Raw genomic sequence first — 13,496 nt, forward strand, 5'->3', positions numbered from 1 at the left:
AAGATCGACCTGGAATATATTATTTGTTTTGTGTACCCCGCCGCACCGCACAGGCAAAATATATGTGTATTGTATTGGATTGGAGTCCCCACATTTGTATGTATGTATGACACGATGCATCTCAGAGGTTATTTTCTCTTTTCGATGTAACACACTTTTTTTTGGCATTGATTTTTCATCTTTTTTTGCTTGGCTTTTCGGTGTAACACACGAGCAGTGGTCCTAGTCCAAAATTGAACTCTACGTAATTTTCTTTGTATTCAGCAGTGATATGAGTTTGTTTTTGTTTTTTACATTTGAGTTGCACCGAGCTGTTCAAGCTCCGCCTGAGGTGACGAAAAGGAAACTGAGAGGAAAAGCTGCTTGAGCATCACCTTCACGTCTGCATGAGGATAACTTTCCTACTGCTTTTACTTTGCCTCTTCGGCAGCCATAGGTGGCCTTAATTTTATACATGTTGATCTTGTTTGAACCTGGATCGTGAACTTTGCAATAATTGTTGGGATTCGCCTCTCTGGATCGATCACATTAAAAAATCAACCAACACATGCACACAAAACTTTTGCCAAAAGGCGAGTGTCGTGCCCCTCTTATTTTCCTTTATTTCTTATGAAATCTCACGTTCTGGTATGACAAGTTGCATCCTTGTGCATATATACTTAGAGTAACACATATATCCATGCATTGCAACGGGAGATAATTCACGTGTCCGCTGAAATATCCATCAGCACGCCCAACAACATCCGAATGGTGCCCGTCCATTGTAGAGAGACGCATACTGAGGTCTAGCAGAAATTCTTATTTGTAGTACATTAAGAAGCATGCTACACAGATAATAATTTTGGTACGGGTTTTGTACGGCAATTATCTGAATGAGTCTAATTTTCAATTTTTACATACCAAGACATTATTAATAAGTTGGAAGTAATGTTTAGAATTTGCTCCAAATCATGAGCAAAATCTAAATAAACGAGTTATCTCCTTCTTATTTTTTCAAATCACCCGTTTTTGTAACCCCACTAATCATTCCCTTTATTCTCTGACTTCTTTAATACTCCCATATGCCCATTTAAAACGACCATTCATAATCCCTACTATCCATATAGGTCCTCCTAACATACTTCATATAAAGGTTATATCTGTTAGCATTTTTCAGAATGCACCATTGCAATTAAGTAGGTTAACTAAGGTTATATACTAAACAGAATCTTTAAGTAGTTAGCAGGAGTAAATAATGACAACGTTGAAAACTACACATTTTTTTAATCAAATTACATATACAAATTAATTTAATCCTTGTTACGGTTGTAAAATTATAGTATTATCATGTTTAATCTATCCTCTATAAGTAATAAACGGTTAGGGATATTAACAGGCCCAATCCGAGGGAACTGTACAAACGCGAAATAGTAACGAGCACCCATGAGTACAAGATAGCGGCTACCGCAGTTGGGACGATGTTCAATGGAGAAAGGGAACTTAATGTTGGAACGCCGGTTACTTCAAGGAAAAATTAGGGACCTTTCTTAAAACGTAAATGTAAGATGACAGACAGGCAGAAACACTCTATACTTTATTAGTACTAGCCAAAGGGCCCGTGCGTTGCAACGGGAGAAAAAAATACCATACGCTTTTAACTTTTTTATAATCATTTTGATTTATTAAAATAATGATGGAGCGTGGGTTGAATAACAAAAATTACAGGGTTTTTTTTATAAAAATAGCGCGATGGGTTTTCCGACGGAAGCAATAGCCTCTTTATTATTATAGCAAAAGGGCCCATGCGTTGCAACGGGAGAAAAAAATACCACACGGCACACGCTCTTAATTTATAAAAAAAGTCTATAATTTGAGAATTTATAGTTACGATACAAATAAAGATGGTCTTATCCTACAAAAATGTAGTTCAAAATTTCACGGGTCTTTTATTTTAACACGGCTTGCATGTAGATTTAATACGTACAAAGAATCAGTCAAGTGACCTTCAGTTTCATCTCTAATCCTGATTTTATTGACATGTTCATCCCCAACCCGGATGAGTACCGGTATGAAAGAAAGACGAAACTTATTTATTAAGATTGCATCCTAGATAGTATTTTTATTAAACGTTTAACAGATAAAATAATATAATATTTAAATTCTACATTTTTCTAATCAAATTCCATGTATAATATGTTAAATTTGAAGTTACGGTTTAAAAGATATGAGTATTTAAAAAAAATATTTAATATATAATACGAGTTTAATGTCATAAACAGTAAGGGCTTTTTTGTAAAATCATCTTGATGGGTTTTCCGACGGAAGCGATAGCCTCTTTATTATTAGGTAAAGATTAATATTAGTATTAGAATCTCTACTCTTAATTGGGGAGTTGGTAGCCTGGTACGTGGCTTTTTTTTCATATGCGGGTTTTTTGTTCTTATTTGTTTGGTCCCAAGTCCCACCATCCCCTCCCACTGGCTTTCTTAACTATTGGTTTAATTTTCTCTCCACTCTTTTCTCTCAAATAAAACTTTCCTAAGATACCAAACAAAACAGATCTAACTTATCCAAATCAACTGATCTCTCTAATTATTGCAATTTGTTTTGGAAAAAAATAGTAGATTTTCATGAAATAAATAACAGATTTTAAGAAAATTAACAAGTAAACCATGACAACCAAATCTTATTCCCTCCGTCCGAAAATACTTGTCGGAGAAATGAATAAAAATGGATGTATCTAGAATTATAATACGACTAGATACATCCAATCCTTCAACAAGTATTTTCTGATGGAGAGAGTATTATATGTCTCTAGTCCTAAAAGGGGGACTTGGCAGCCTCCCCTCCACGGTCTTAGTTCGTTTGATTTTACTAGCAAAAAGACACGTGCGTTGCAACGGGAAAGAAGAGAGGTCTAGCACCATAAGTAAGCATAACAGACTTCCACGTACTAAATATTCAATACTCGACAGGGGGCTAACGCTTACAGTTCCCTCCTGACGCTGACATTGTGTATCATGCTCTACAACTCTTGAATCACCATGGTCAAAATAAAAAAGAGATCAACATGCGAAAGCATATGACGTTCTGCAGAATGGAAATGGATATTTGAAAAACAAAGACATTATACTGAAAGATGAGCAACATCAGATCGATTATCTAAATTATGATCAAACATTGTAGAGACACTAGTGTTTTCTACACTAGTGCCACCACCTTTGTGTCTTTGCAGTTCTCGACGCCCTTTAGATAAGAATATGTCGCACACAAAATGGAATACAGAGTGAGAGTTGTACATCGGCGTCAACCGTAAAAGGTACGTATATACCAGAAAATACACCCCGATCTATTTTTTAGCTAATTAGCTAATTTGCACAATTGAACTCTATCTAGTGTCTCTCACATTAATATGTGTGTATTCACATACAACAGGGAGAAACTATTGCTACGCATGGCTATGGGTTAAGCTTGTCCGAAATTATGTAAGGCAGTTGCTCGACTACTTCACTGAACCACTGAAATAATAGATAGATGAGATGCTACGCAAGAACGATGTTATACGAGGCCAAATAAGAAAATTCAAGATGTTTCGATATGCACTTTTAGTCGGTGGCATGCTTGGCCTCTTTCTCTCAGCTGGATTAATGAAAACATTTATTCACATGGAATTCATCACACTGATGATGTTCTTAGTCTAGATTTAGTAGTAGTAGAAATTATATTTTTTATTGTTTATCATCCTTCTGTGATTTATGTAAGTATGCCAGATTAATTAATGAGATCTATGTTATTTTCATCTATTCACAAAAATAAAAATATTAAAATAATGAATATAAATAGCATAATAGATAATAACTAAACATATATAGAAATACAAAATATGTCAACCAAAATACAAAATACCATCCCACCCTACTCCTGCCACCAATGAAGCCATCCCCCTGGCCGTCGTCTATGTCTCCGACTCCACCGCCATCGTCTTCGTCTCCACCCCGCCGCCATCACGGTCATCTTCGTGCATCCATCATCGTCGCCGTCGTCTCAGTCTTTGCCTCCCGTCATCCCCACCGCTGTCTTCTCCGCCGCCGCCTCTTCTCCGAGATATACATCTCCACCACCGTCCCTTGTTGTGGTCTCCGCCCCCACCGCCGCCCCCTCCCCATGGTCTTCACCTCCACCGCCGCCGTCAAGGAACCGCTAGGCCAATCATCTCTGTCGCCGGCAATTTTAATGTAGAATTGTTAGTGTAAATGTAGTGTAAAATTGTAGTATAATTGCATTGTAGACTTTGTAGTGAGACTATAAAATATAATATTTTATTCTAGTTGAAATGTATAATTTAATGTATTTGTAGTGTCTAATTTTTAGTGGGATTTGTAGTGCACAATTTGCTATGTAATTGTAGTGTAATTATATGGCAATTTTTTTAATCGGATTTGGAGTGCAGAATTTGTAATGTAGTTGTAGTGTAAGATTTCAGTGTAGTTGGGGTGGTGTAGATTTTTTAGTAAGATTTGTAGTGCAAAATTTCCAGTGTAATTTTAGTGTAAGATTTTAGTGTAGTTGTAGTATACAATTTTTAGTGAGATTTATAGTGCAGAATTTTTAATGCAATTGTAGTGTAATTGTAGTGTAACATTTTTATATAATTGTAATGTAGATTTTGTGGTGAGATTTGTAGTGCAGAATTTGTAACGTAATTGTAGTGTAGGATTTTAGTTTAGTGGTAGTACAAAAAATTTATTCTAGTTGTAGTATAGTTTTTTTAGTGAGATTTATAGTGTAGTTGTACTATAATATTTAATTAGTTTAGTTGTACTGTATAGTTATAATGTAAGAATGTAAGATAGTGTAATTGTAGTACAAGATTTTAGCGTACATTTAGTTACATTGTCTAGATTGTATATATAGGTGTTACAGGTACAATCACAAATGGCTCCTAAGTTTCATAATGTGCGACAGAAGGGCTAAGTACTATGTAACCAGCAGGAAGGATAATGTCGTCCACCGGCTTGTCCACTCGGGACCCAGAGTTAGCGGCGCGCTCCTACGGTCCAAAAGCGATTGGGTACCATAAGGAAGATGCAATTTCTGAAATTTCCTGATTGTAGTGAGTGAGCGTAGTTCCTCTCGCCGGCGGACATAAGGGTATGCACCAAAGCTGAGGAGAAGGAGAATCTCCAGGGCGAGCTTGCTTGAGATAACAAATTCCTAGAGACCAACAAGATGGTTCTCCTTGAGTATGAAGCGAGGAAGAGCACAGAGGATGATCATGTAGATTGAGATAAGCTCACAGAGGAGGAGGAGGTTCAGTCGATGCAGCGTCATTGTAGGTCCGCCAGGGAGGATCATGAGGCCGCCCCCTGGCCAATAGCTTGCAAGATAACTATTTAACTTGATGCATGTTATTTTATATTTGAACTATGCACCGTTTGTGCAATTGCTTAATTACTACTATATGTGGTCTATGTTGTTGTATTAGTTAATTAGTTTGATTATATCAATTTCTTTTGGTCAATATTGATGAAAGAAGTAAATGGATGTCCCGTGTGGGACAAGTGGTGCTTTGAGATGCCAGAACGATAGAAAGTTCTTCATAGATCTTCCGAATGATTTCACCACTACGACAGTTATATATGATTTAGTTCAACATGTTTTGATTGAGTTTCATATGTTACGGTTGTGGCCTACATTATCTAACTATTTATTTTTCTCAGTTTTGCTGACGTCATTCCTTGCCTGGTAAGGTGTGACTTCTTAGAGAAGTTTCAAATTCTATTTGATGCAACCATCATATTCCAATGCACATTCATGAAATAGCCCAACGCTACAATTGCCTTTCACAAACGAGTCAAACCACACCTACTTCGGTTGCCCTACTTGGAGAGCCCTTGCAACTGTGTACGAGATGGAAACTGGAGAGAGAGCCACATCACACCTTGACGACTACGATTGTGACGAGATCATGATCTACTAGAGGCCTGCTGGCAGCTATGGTTCAGTTACTCCAGACAATGACCATGAGGCCGCCTCACGAAATGTCTAGTTAGCTAGATAATAGGCATGCATTCATGGCATATCTCATGTTGTTAGCACCTCCAATTTAGGTGAACTTGTGTACTTATGTTACTCGCCTATTTTTGATACTTTTCTGAACAATGTCAATAAGTGTATATTGTTGAGCTTAGATTCTGGTATTTGCATTGTAGTGCTTAAAATTGATTTAATTACGATTCATAAATTTGATTATGCTGTCATTTTGGTTGCGATCGCGTTGTTGTACATTTTTTGTTTTAAATCTCAAAATGAAATTGCTGACATCACACTAACATGCAATTCTACTACTCACGTATATTACTGCTAGCGTTGGCCACGTGGCACTCCAGCAACATGCCAAATACTTCTGGCGTCGTCTCCAATGCCACCACTATTTTTTAATAGTGATGCGATATTTGTGGCGTCGGCTACAGACGCCAGCGATACCATATTTGCCATGCCATAGCTAGGATTTTCTATAGTAGTGCGGTCACACACTTAATGATCGATGACGCTAGAGTAAAATTGGGGTATTTGTATTGGTGACTGAATGTTTTCTCGTTTCCCGGGTGAGATCCGAACGTCGTGAAAAATTCCAGAATGGTCCAAAAAAATGTTCACGTGTTCCAGAAAAGATTCATGCATGGAAAGTTGTTCCTGTGTTCTACAAAAGTTCAATGGTTATGCCGACAGGTACCGGAGGCACCGTAGTGTTCCGAGGATCCACCGGAGAGGGGGGGGGAGAGGCTGCAACTGCACTGTGGTGCTCATGGGCTGTAGGGGGCGCCCTGGCCTAGTTGGGCCAGGCGCACCAGCCCCAACACGACCATGCGGCAAGGGCTAAGGGGAAACTCTAGGTGGGAGGGCACCCCATGGCCAGTCCTCCACCTAGGTCAGAGCCCCCTCCCTTTGAAGAGGGGCTAGGGCCGGCTCCCTCTTCCTCATCCCTATATATAGTGGAGTGACGTAGAGAGGAGGGCATACCTTTATTCATGGTTCCCACCTCCTCATCTCTCCCATATCCTCATCCTGACACTACTTGGCCAAGTGCTGCTCGTGCTCTACCAACACCATCACCACAACGCCGTCCAGTTTGCCATGATCCCATCTACATCTCCTCCCGCCGCTTACTGGATCAAGCAGGAGGAGACGCCACCAAGTTGCACGTATGCATATTTTGGACGTGTCGTCTGTTCCGCGCTCAATCGGTTTGGATCATGATTGGATCGCGAAGAGTATGACTACATCAAGGATTTGTAGGCACACTCTTTCCCTCGTTATGATGCATCTCCATATAGATATCTTTAGGTGTTTTATGGGAAATTTTTAATTTTTATGTGATGTTCCCCATCAGCAATTTGTCAAGAAGACTTGTTCCCTTCCACACTGTTCATTCCTAACCCATAAACTAAGCTCGCTCTGCTACATGTGTGCTGTTGGTGGCAGTAATGGCTCTAGTTGTTGTCTTGGTTTCTGCGATGGTCGGTGACACGCTTTTTCCAACCTTTACCTCATTTCTTCGAATCACATGCACTGGTTCTTTCGCGAGTAAATAACTCTCATAGCTATTATGAGATGAATTATTGCCGGAACTGTACTCCACATGAGAAGCAATTTATATTCTAACATCGGTGTTGCCTTCTCCCCGTGGTTAGCTAGGATTTCAAAGTCACTGAGTTTCGACACCCCTTATACACCGATTGGACAAACAATACAAGAGGAGTGGGTGTGTGCTTAATATCTTATGTATCCTCTAGATGTTTCATTCTATAAGGCAATAAAATCCAACACTTAACAAAGAAAGCTTGAAAATAGGAGACATCGGGAAGAAAACATTTAGCATGACTCCAAATGCTAGATTCGTATGGAATTAAGATGTGGTGTTCAATTGTATGATGGTCCGTACGGAAGGCAATGCTAGCTAGCTGATGGAACGTGCTATCAATTGTCGTAAGTTCATTCGTTAGTTGTGTTTACGTGTCATTGTGCAGAATTCAGAAGCTATTGTGCTCCTGGTTTTGTGCACATTGGTTTTGTGCATGTCGTTGAGCCGAGCGTTGAGCGTTGACGTAGCCCCTGGTTTTGTGCATGTCGTGTGGCCGTCTAGCAACCGTACATGTAGTCCTTGTTGAAGTAAAACTGGGAATGACTGAATCCTTGTTCGATTTCCGTTTCCTTTATTGATCTCGGACTGCAAACTTTCAAAATAACTGCATGGTAGATGCTGTGGGAAGTTTCTCATAATCTAATTCTGTAGTAGCTTGGGATGAAACAATCTGGGCCTCAATTCGGAGCCCCGGCGCTCATCTAAACCTGACGAACCGCAAAATTGTAGAAAGAAAATAGAAACAAATGAGAAGAAACCTGAAACGTTTTTGCATGCAAAAAAACGTTAGTGATCAGATCAATACAAAGCAATACAGAGCAGGACCGACAAGGCCCTGTTTAGCCATCAGCTCGTGTTCTCGTAGTGGTGCTGCTAGCTAGCAGCGCGAGTATCTCCAGAATCCATTGAGCTGCTTGCCTGCTTGTTTCATTGTACGTCTGTATAGTCAGCTACGTACGTCCGTAAAAGTAACTCGGCCGGTCTGATGACTACAAGCTTGCTGTCGACGGACAGCACTCGTCGACGTGCAACATACAAGGGGATCTCTGCCAACAATTGGTATCTAGAGCTTGGTTTATTGGCGTGATCTTCGAAAAGCAATCGAAGGATCATGTCGACCCCCGGCAAGGAGATCGTTGTGGTAGGAGCGAGAGCACCGATGCGGATGGTGGGGGTGACGCAATTCCCCCGGTTGGATCAAGAGGACTACGCACTATGGGCGATGAACATGGAGGTCGCGATGGAGGGAGCGGAGTTCTGGGAAGCTGTCGACCCCGGCGGCACCGAGTACGCGAAGGGCGCGGCAAAGTACCGGACGAATCGGCAGGCGTTAACGGCGATCTACTCCGCCATGCCGAAGGATGTGCTGCAACACCTCGTCGGAAAGAAATCGGCGAAGGAGGCATGGGAGACCATCAAGATCCTGCACCAGGGTCATGAACGTGTCAAGGAAGCACACCTTCAGTCCTTGATGAGAAGCTACGAATGCCTGAAGATGGAGGAAAGCGAGACGGTTGATCAGTTTGCTTCCCGTCTTAAGACCCTCGTCAATGGCATACAGGGCTATGGTTCAACCCTAGAAGAAGTTGCGATCGTCTGACGATTTTTGCACGCCGCGCCGACACGCTACATCCAGATCGTCACGTCGATCGAGCAATGTCTCGACCTAAAGACTCTCACGGTCGAGGATCTCGTCGGAAGGTTCAAGGCCCACGACGAGAGAATTCGTCTCAGTTTCGGCGACGCAGAGGCGAGTGAGCACCTGATGCTGACAAAGGCACAATGGATTGCCCTGTCAAAAGAACAACAAGGCGGATCCACGAGCAGCAGCAAGAAGAAGGGGAAGGGGAAGCAGCGCTCGGCGAGAAAGAACTTCGCCGACTCGGACGACGAGGATGCGCCTGCACCACCGAGGAGGAAGTTTGACATCAGGAAAGTGAGGTGTCATAACTGTGGCCTCCTCAGTCACTTCAAGGCTGACTGCGAGGAAGCACCGAAGCAACAATCACTCATGGCCGAGGAAGGAGACGATGGGGATATGATGCTGATGTGCGAGCTGGTGGATGAAGAGGATCCACGTGATCATGATCAGCTGGACATGGATCCGGTGAGTGCATTTGTACCAGTAAATCCAGGCGAAGTCATGGTGCCAGAAGACCATGATGCACGGAGTGATGGCGTGGTCACGGTAGAACCAGGCGAAGTCATGAGGCCAGAGAACCATGACACAAGGCATGATGGTGTGATCACGCTAGAAGCAGGTGATGTCATGACGCTAGAAGCCCATGACACAAGGCGTGATGGTGTGGTCGCGCAAGACACGAGCAAAGTTATGATGCTAGAAGTTCATAACACAATACGTGACGGTGTGGTCACGTTAAAAGACGGCGAAGACGTGTCGCCCGAAGATCGCATCACGCGGCGAGCTGCACTCGGACCAGATGACCACCACACTCGTCGAGCTAGACTCGAATCGGACGACACGACAGAAGAATGTCGGGCGATGCTTGATGTGTCAGCCACACGCACTGAGTCGAGGGAACAAGGCGCTATGCAAGACGTGCCAGGAATGCTCGTACCAGTCTCTACAAGTGACCTTGCGAGCAAGGAGGCGACCGACACGTCAACGAGTTCATGCATGCAGGTGGATAACACAAAGTTTGAGTGCCATGCAGCAAACCGGCTAGAGGAAGGCGTCCTGGAAATAACGCAAGCAAGGCCGACAGTAGTGGCAGCCACCACAATCGATGGAAGCAGCAACGGCTCAGCCTTTGCATGGCCTTGTGCTGCTTTGAAAGGAGCTGGTGGGACATCTCGAGAAGTACATGCACGTGAAGAAATGCATGACTACGTGGCTGGTTCATCTGGTGAAAATGCAACCAGCTCGAGAGAGTCCGGAATGCCAGAAACGAGAAGTTTGGCAACTTCAGAAGATGTGTCGTTTCTTTCAAAAGGACTGGACACAGAAGAAAGGCCACATGAACCACCGGAAGCGCTTCAAATAAATTCGGTGAAGATGAAAAGTAAAGGGCAACGATGCTTGCACATCGAGGAACCGGAAAATTTTGAAGAAGCAATTATGGAAGAGTGTTGGCGTCATGCTATGGATGAAGAGTTGAGGTCGATCCGAGACAACAAAGTATGTGAGCTCGTGGATCTTCCCAACGGACATAGTGCCATAGAGCTCAAGTGGGTGTACAAAGTCAAGAAGGATGCCAAAGGGAACTTGGTGAAGCATAAAGCAAGGCTCGTGGCTAAAGCAAACGTGCAAGAGCAAGGTGTGGAAATCAAAGAAGTGTTTTCTCCGGTTGCAAGGATTGACTCGGTGAGGCTACTTATTGCTCTCGCGGCTCAAGAATGTTGGACGATACATCACATGGATGTGAACTTCACGTTTTTGGCTGGGGAGTTAGAAGAAGAATTGTATGTGAAGCAACCACCGGGATATATCAAAGAAGGAGAGCAACACAAGGTATTGAAGCTACACAAGGCGTTGTACGGGCTACGACAAGCTTATCAGGCATGGAGCATCAAGCTTGACAGTACATTGATTTCTCTAGGTTTTGAGAAGAGTCCACTCAAGCATACGATGTATAAGCGAGGTAATGGAAAGGATCGTCTCTTAGTGGGCATCTATGTGGATGATCTGTTGATAACTGGAACTGACGAAGAGGTGATTGCAAACTTCAAGCTACAAATGAAGGAGCTATTCAAGATGACTGATCTAGGGCTCTTGTGTTACTACCTTGGGATCGAGGTACAACAAAAGCCGGACGAGATCACACTATGCCAGCAGGCATATACAAAGAAGATACTTGAAAGCAGTAGCATGGAAGATTGCAACCCAAGTTATGTTCCAATGAAGCATCGTCTTATACTAAGCAAGAAAAGTGAAGCACCCGTGGTTGATGCAACGGAGTATAGAAGTGTGGTCCGAAAGTTGAGGTATCTCACGAATACAAGACCAGACTTGGTCTATTCCGTTGACATAGTGAGTCACTTGATGGAAGCACCCACGACGAAATACTGGACAGCTGTGGAAAATATACTCAGGTACATCAAAGGGACAACAAACTTCGGTTGTGTCTATTTGAGAGAGAAGAAGAAGGAGATGCTGGAGCTATTGGGCTACAATGATAGCGACATGTCAGGAGATGTGGACGACCGTATAAGTACCTCGGACGTGGTATATTTCTTGGGAGGAAATATAGTGAGTTGGCTATTACAAAAGTTGAAAGTGGTCGCATTATCCTCACGTGAAGAAGAGTATATTGCAGCTGCAACCGCGGTGTTTCAAGGTGTGTGTCTAGGAAGGCTACTCGGTGACCTCACAGGTAAGGAACGAGTGGTACACAACGTTGACGACAAGTCTACAATCTCTCTGTGGAAGAATCCAGTGCGTCATGATAGACGCACAGACATCGATACGAGGTATCGGTACCTACGGGAGTGCGTGGAAGAAAGCAAGATTGACGTCAACTACATTTGCACTGACGACCAGCTTGCAGATATCCTGACCAAGTCTTTGGGACGACAGAAGTTTACAGAGATGCGGAGAAGGATCGGCGTCCAAAGCTCTGAAGTGAGGACATCGTGTTTAGGGGGGTGATTGTTGGAATTAACCACGAGTCCTAGTCCGGCTTGGACTTGAAACCATCACCGTGTAGGTATAGGATTAGTAGTTGTCTTGGTTAGCTACTATATATACGTACAAGTATCCCTGTAATATTGGATCAGATCAAAGCAGTACAATCAAAGGCTCGATACGAGCCTCTGGCAATCATCTTGGCGTCTTCAGTGTTTCGTGTGCGTGTTCCGTTGCTTGAACTGGTGCTGGTTCGATCAGCCTTGAGGTTGTGCAAGCTAGTTCACATCTGCTACGTGAGAATCCATCCAGCTGCATGCCTGCCTGCTAGCTAGCTTTGTACGTGCAACCTTATCTCAGGAAGAATCGATCGATCGTGGTATTGTACGTACGAGTTCGGTCGACGGAAAGTACTCGTCAAGGAGCCGACGTACAACGCTTGATCGGCCTTTGCCAACATGTGCTAGGTGCATGCAAAATAAATAGGAGGAGCACGTTGCCGCGGACACCAGGTCCATATGCTGGTCTGAGGCAGTATGGTCCAGCGCCGAAGCATAACCAGACACAGTACCGGCTCTTTACGTACATGCTTGCTACCTTGCGTTGATTCCCTTCCAGACGCCTTCCATCCTCACCATCTTTATCTTTTCTTTCTCTTGCACTATTTTTCATAACAGCGAGTGTATGAGAAGACGATGAACCTTGTTGACACTCAAGCATGAACAAAAACGCGTTATACAGTCAAACGACGGTCGTTTATGAACTGATCTTTTGTTGCATTCTCTAAGATGACAACTGATGTTGGAGAGGGAGGTGCTGGAATGACTCTTGAACCACGGTGAGATGCACACTCCTTCAGTATAGTGATATATAAATAGTTAGCCGCACATCTGGCGGTTGCTCGGAATATTTATGTATGATAAATTTCATTCGCGGATGAAGGGGTTTAAAATATTTATTTCTGGTTTCCACTAGCAATTTTTTGGCACATATGCATCGGGCTAAATGCACGAGGTATTCAAATTGAATATTTCACGATAGAGTGAGTGGAAGATACATTGTCTGTTTGATTTTCACAACGCAATTGCACAAAATAAACTTGCAGCACCGGAATCGAGCAAGTCGCTGACGGCAAATGGTATGCATACGGATTTTTATCGGGTCCATAGACATATACCTAGAGCTTCACCCATGGCAGAAGGAAAATGATCAGCAAATGTCTTGTGCGGTCGTCAACGAAGGCGTCGTCAAATCTCCCGCTATACCAAGGGCAGCCGTTGGCAAAAT

This window comes from Hordeum vulgare, chromosome 7H, assembly GCF_904849725.1.
Source record: "Hordeum vulgare subsp. vulgare chromosome 7H, MorexV3_pseudomolecules_assembly, whole genome shotgun sequence".
In the NCBI taxonomy this organism is placed as follows: domain Eukaryota; kingdom Viridiplantae; phylum Streptophyta; class Magnoliopsida; order Poales; family Poaceae; genus Hordeum; species Hordeum vulgare.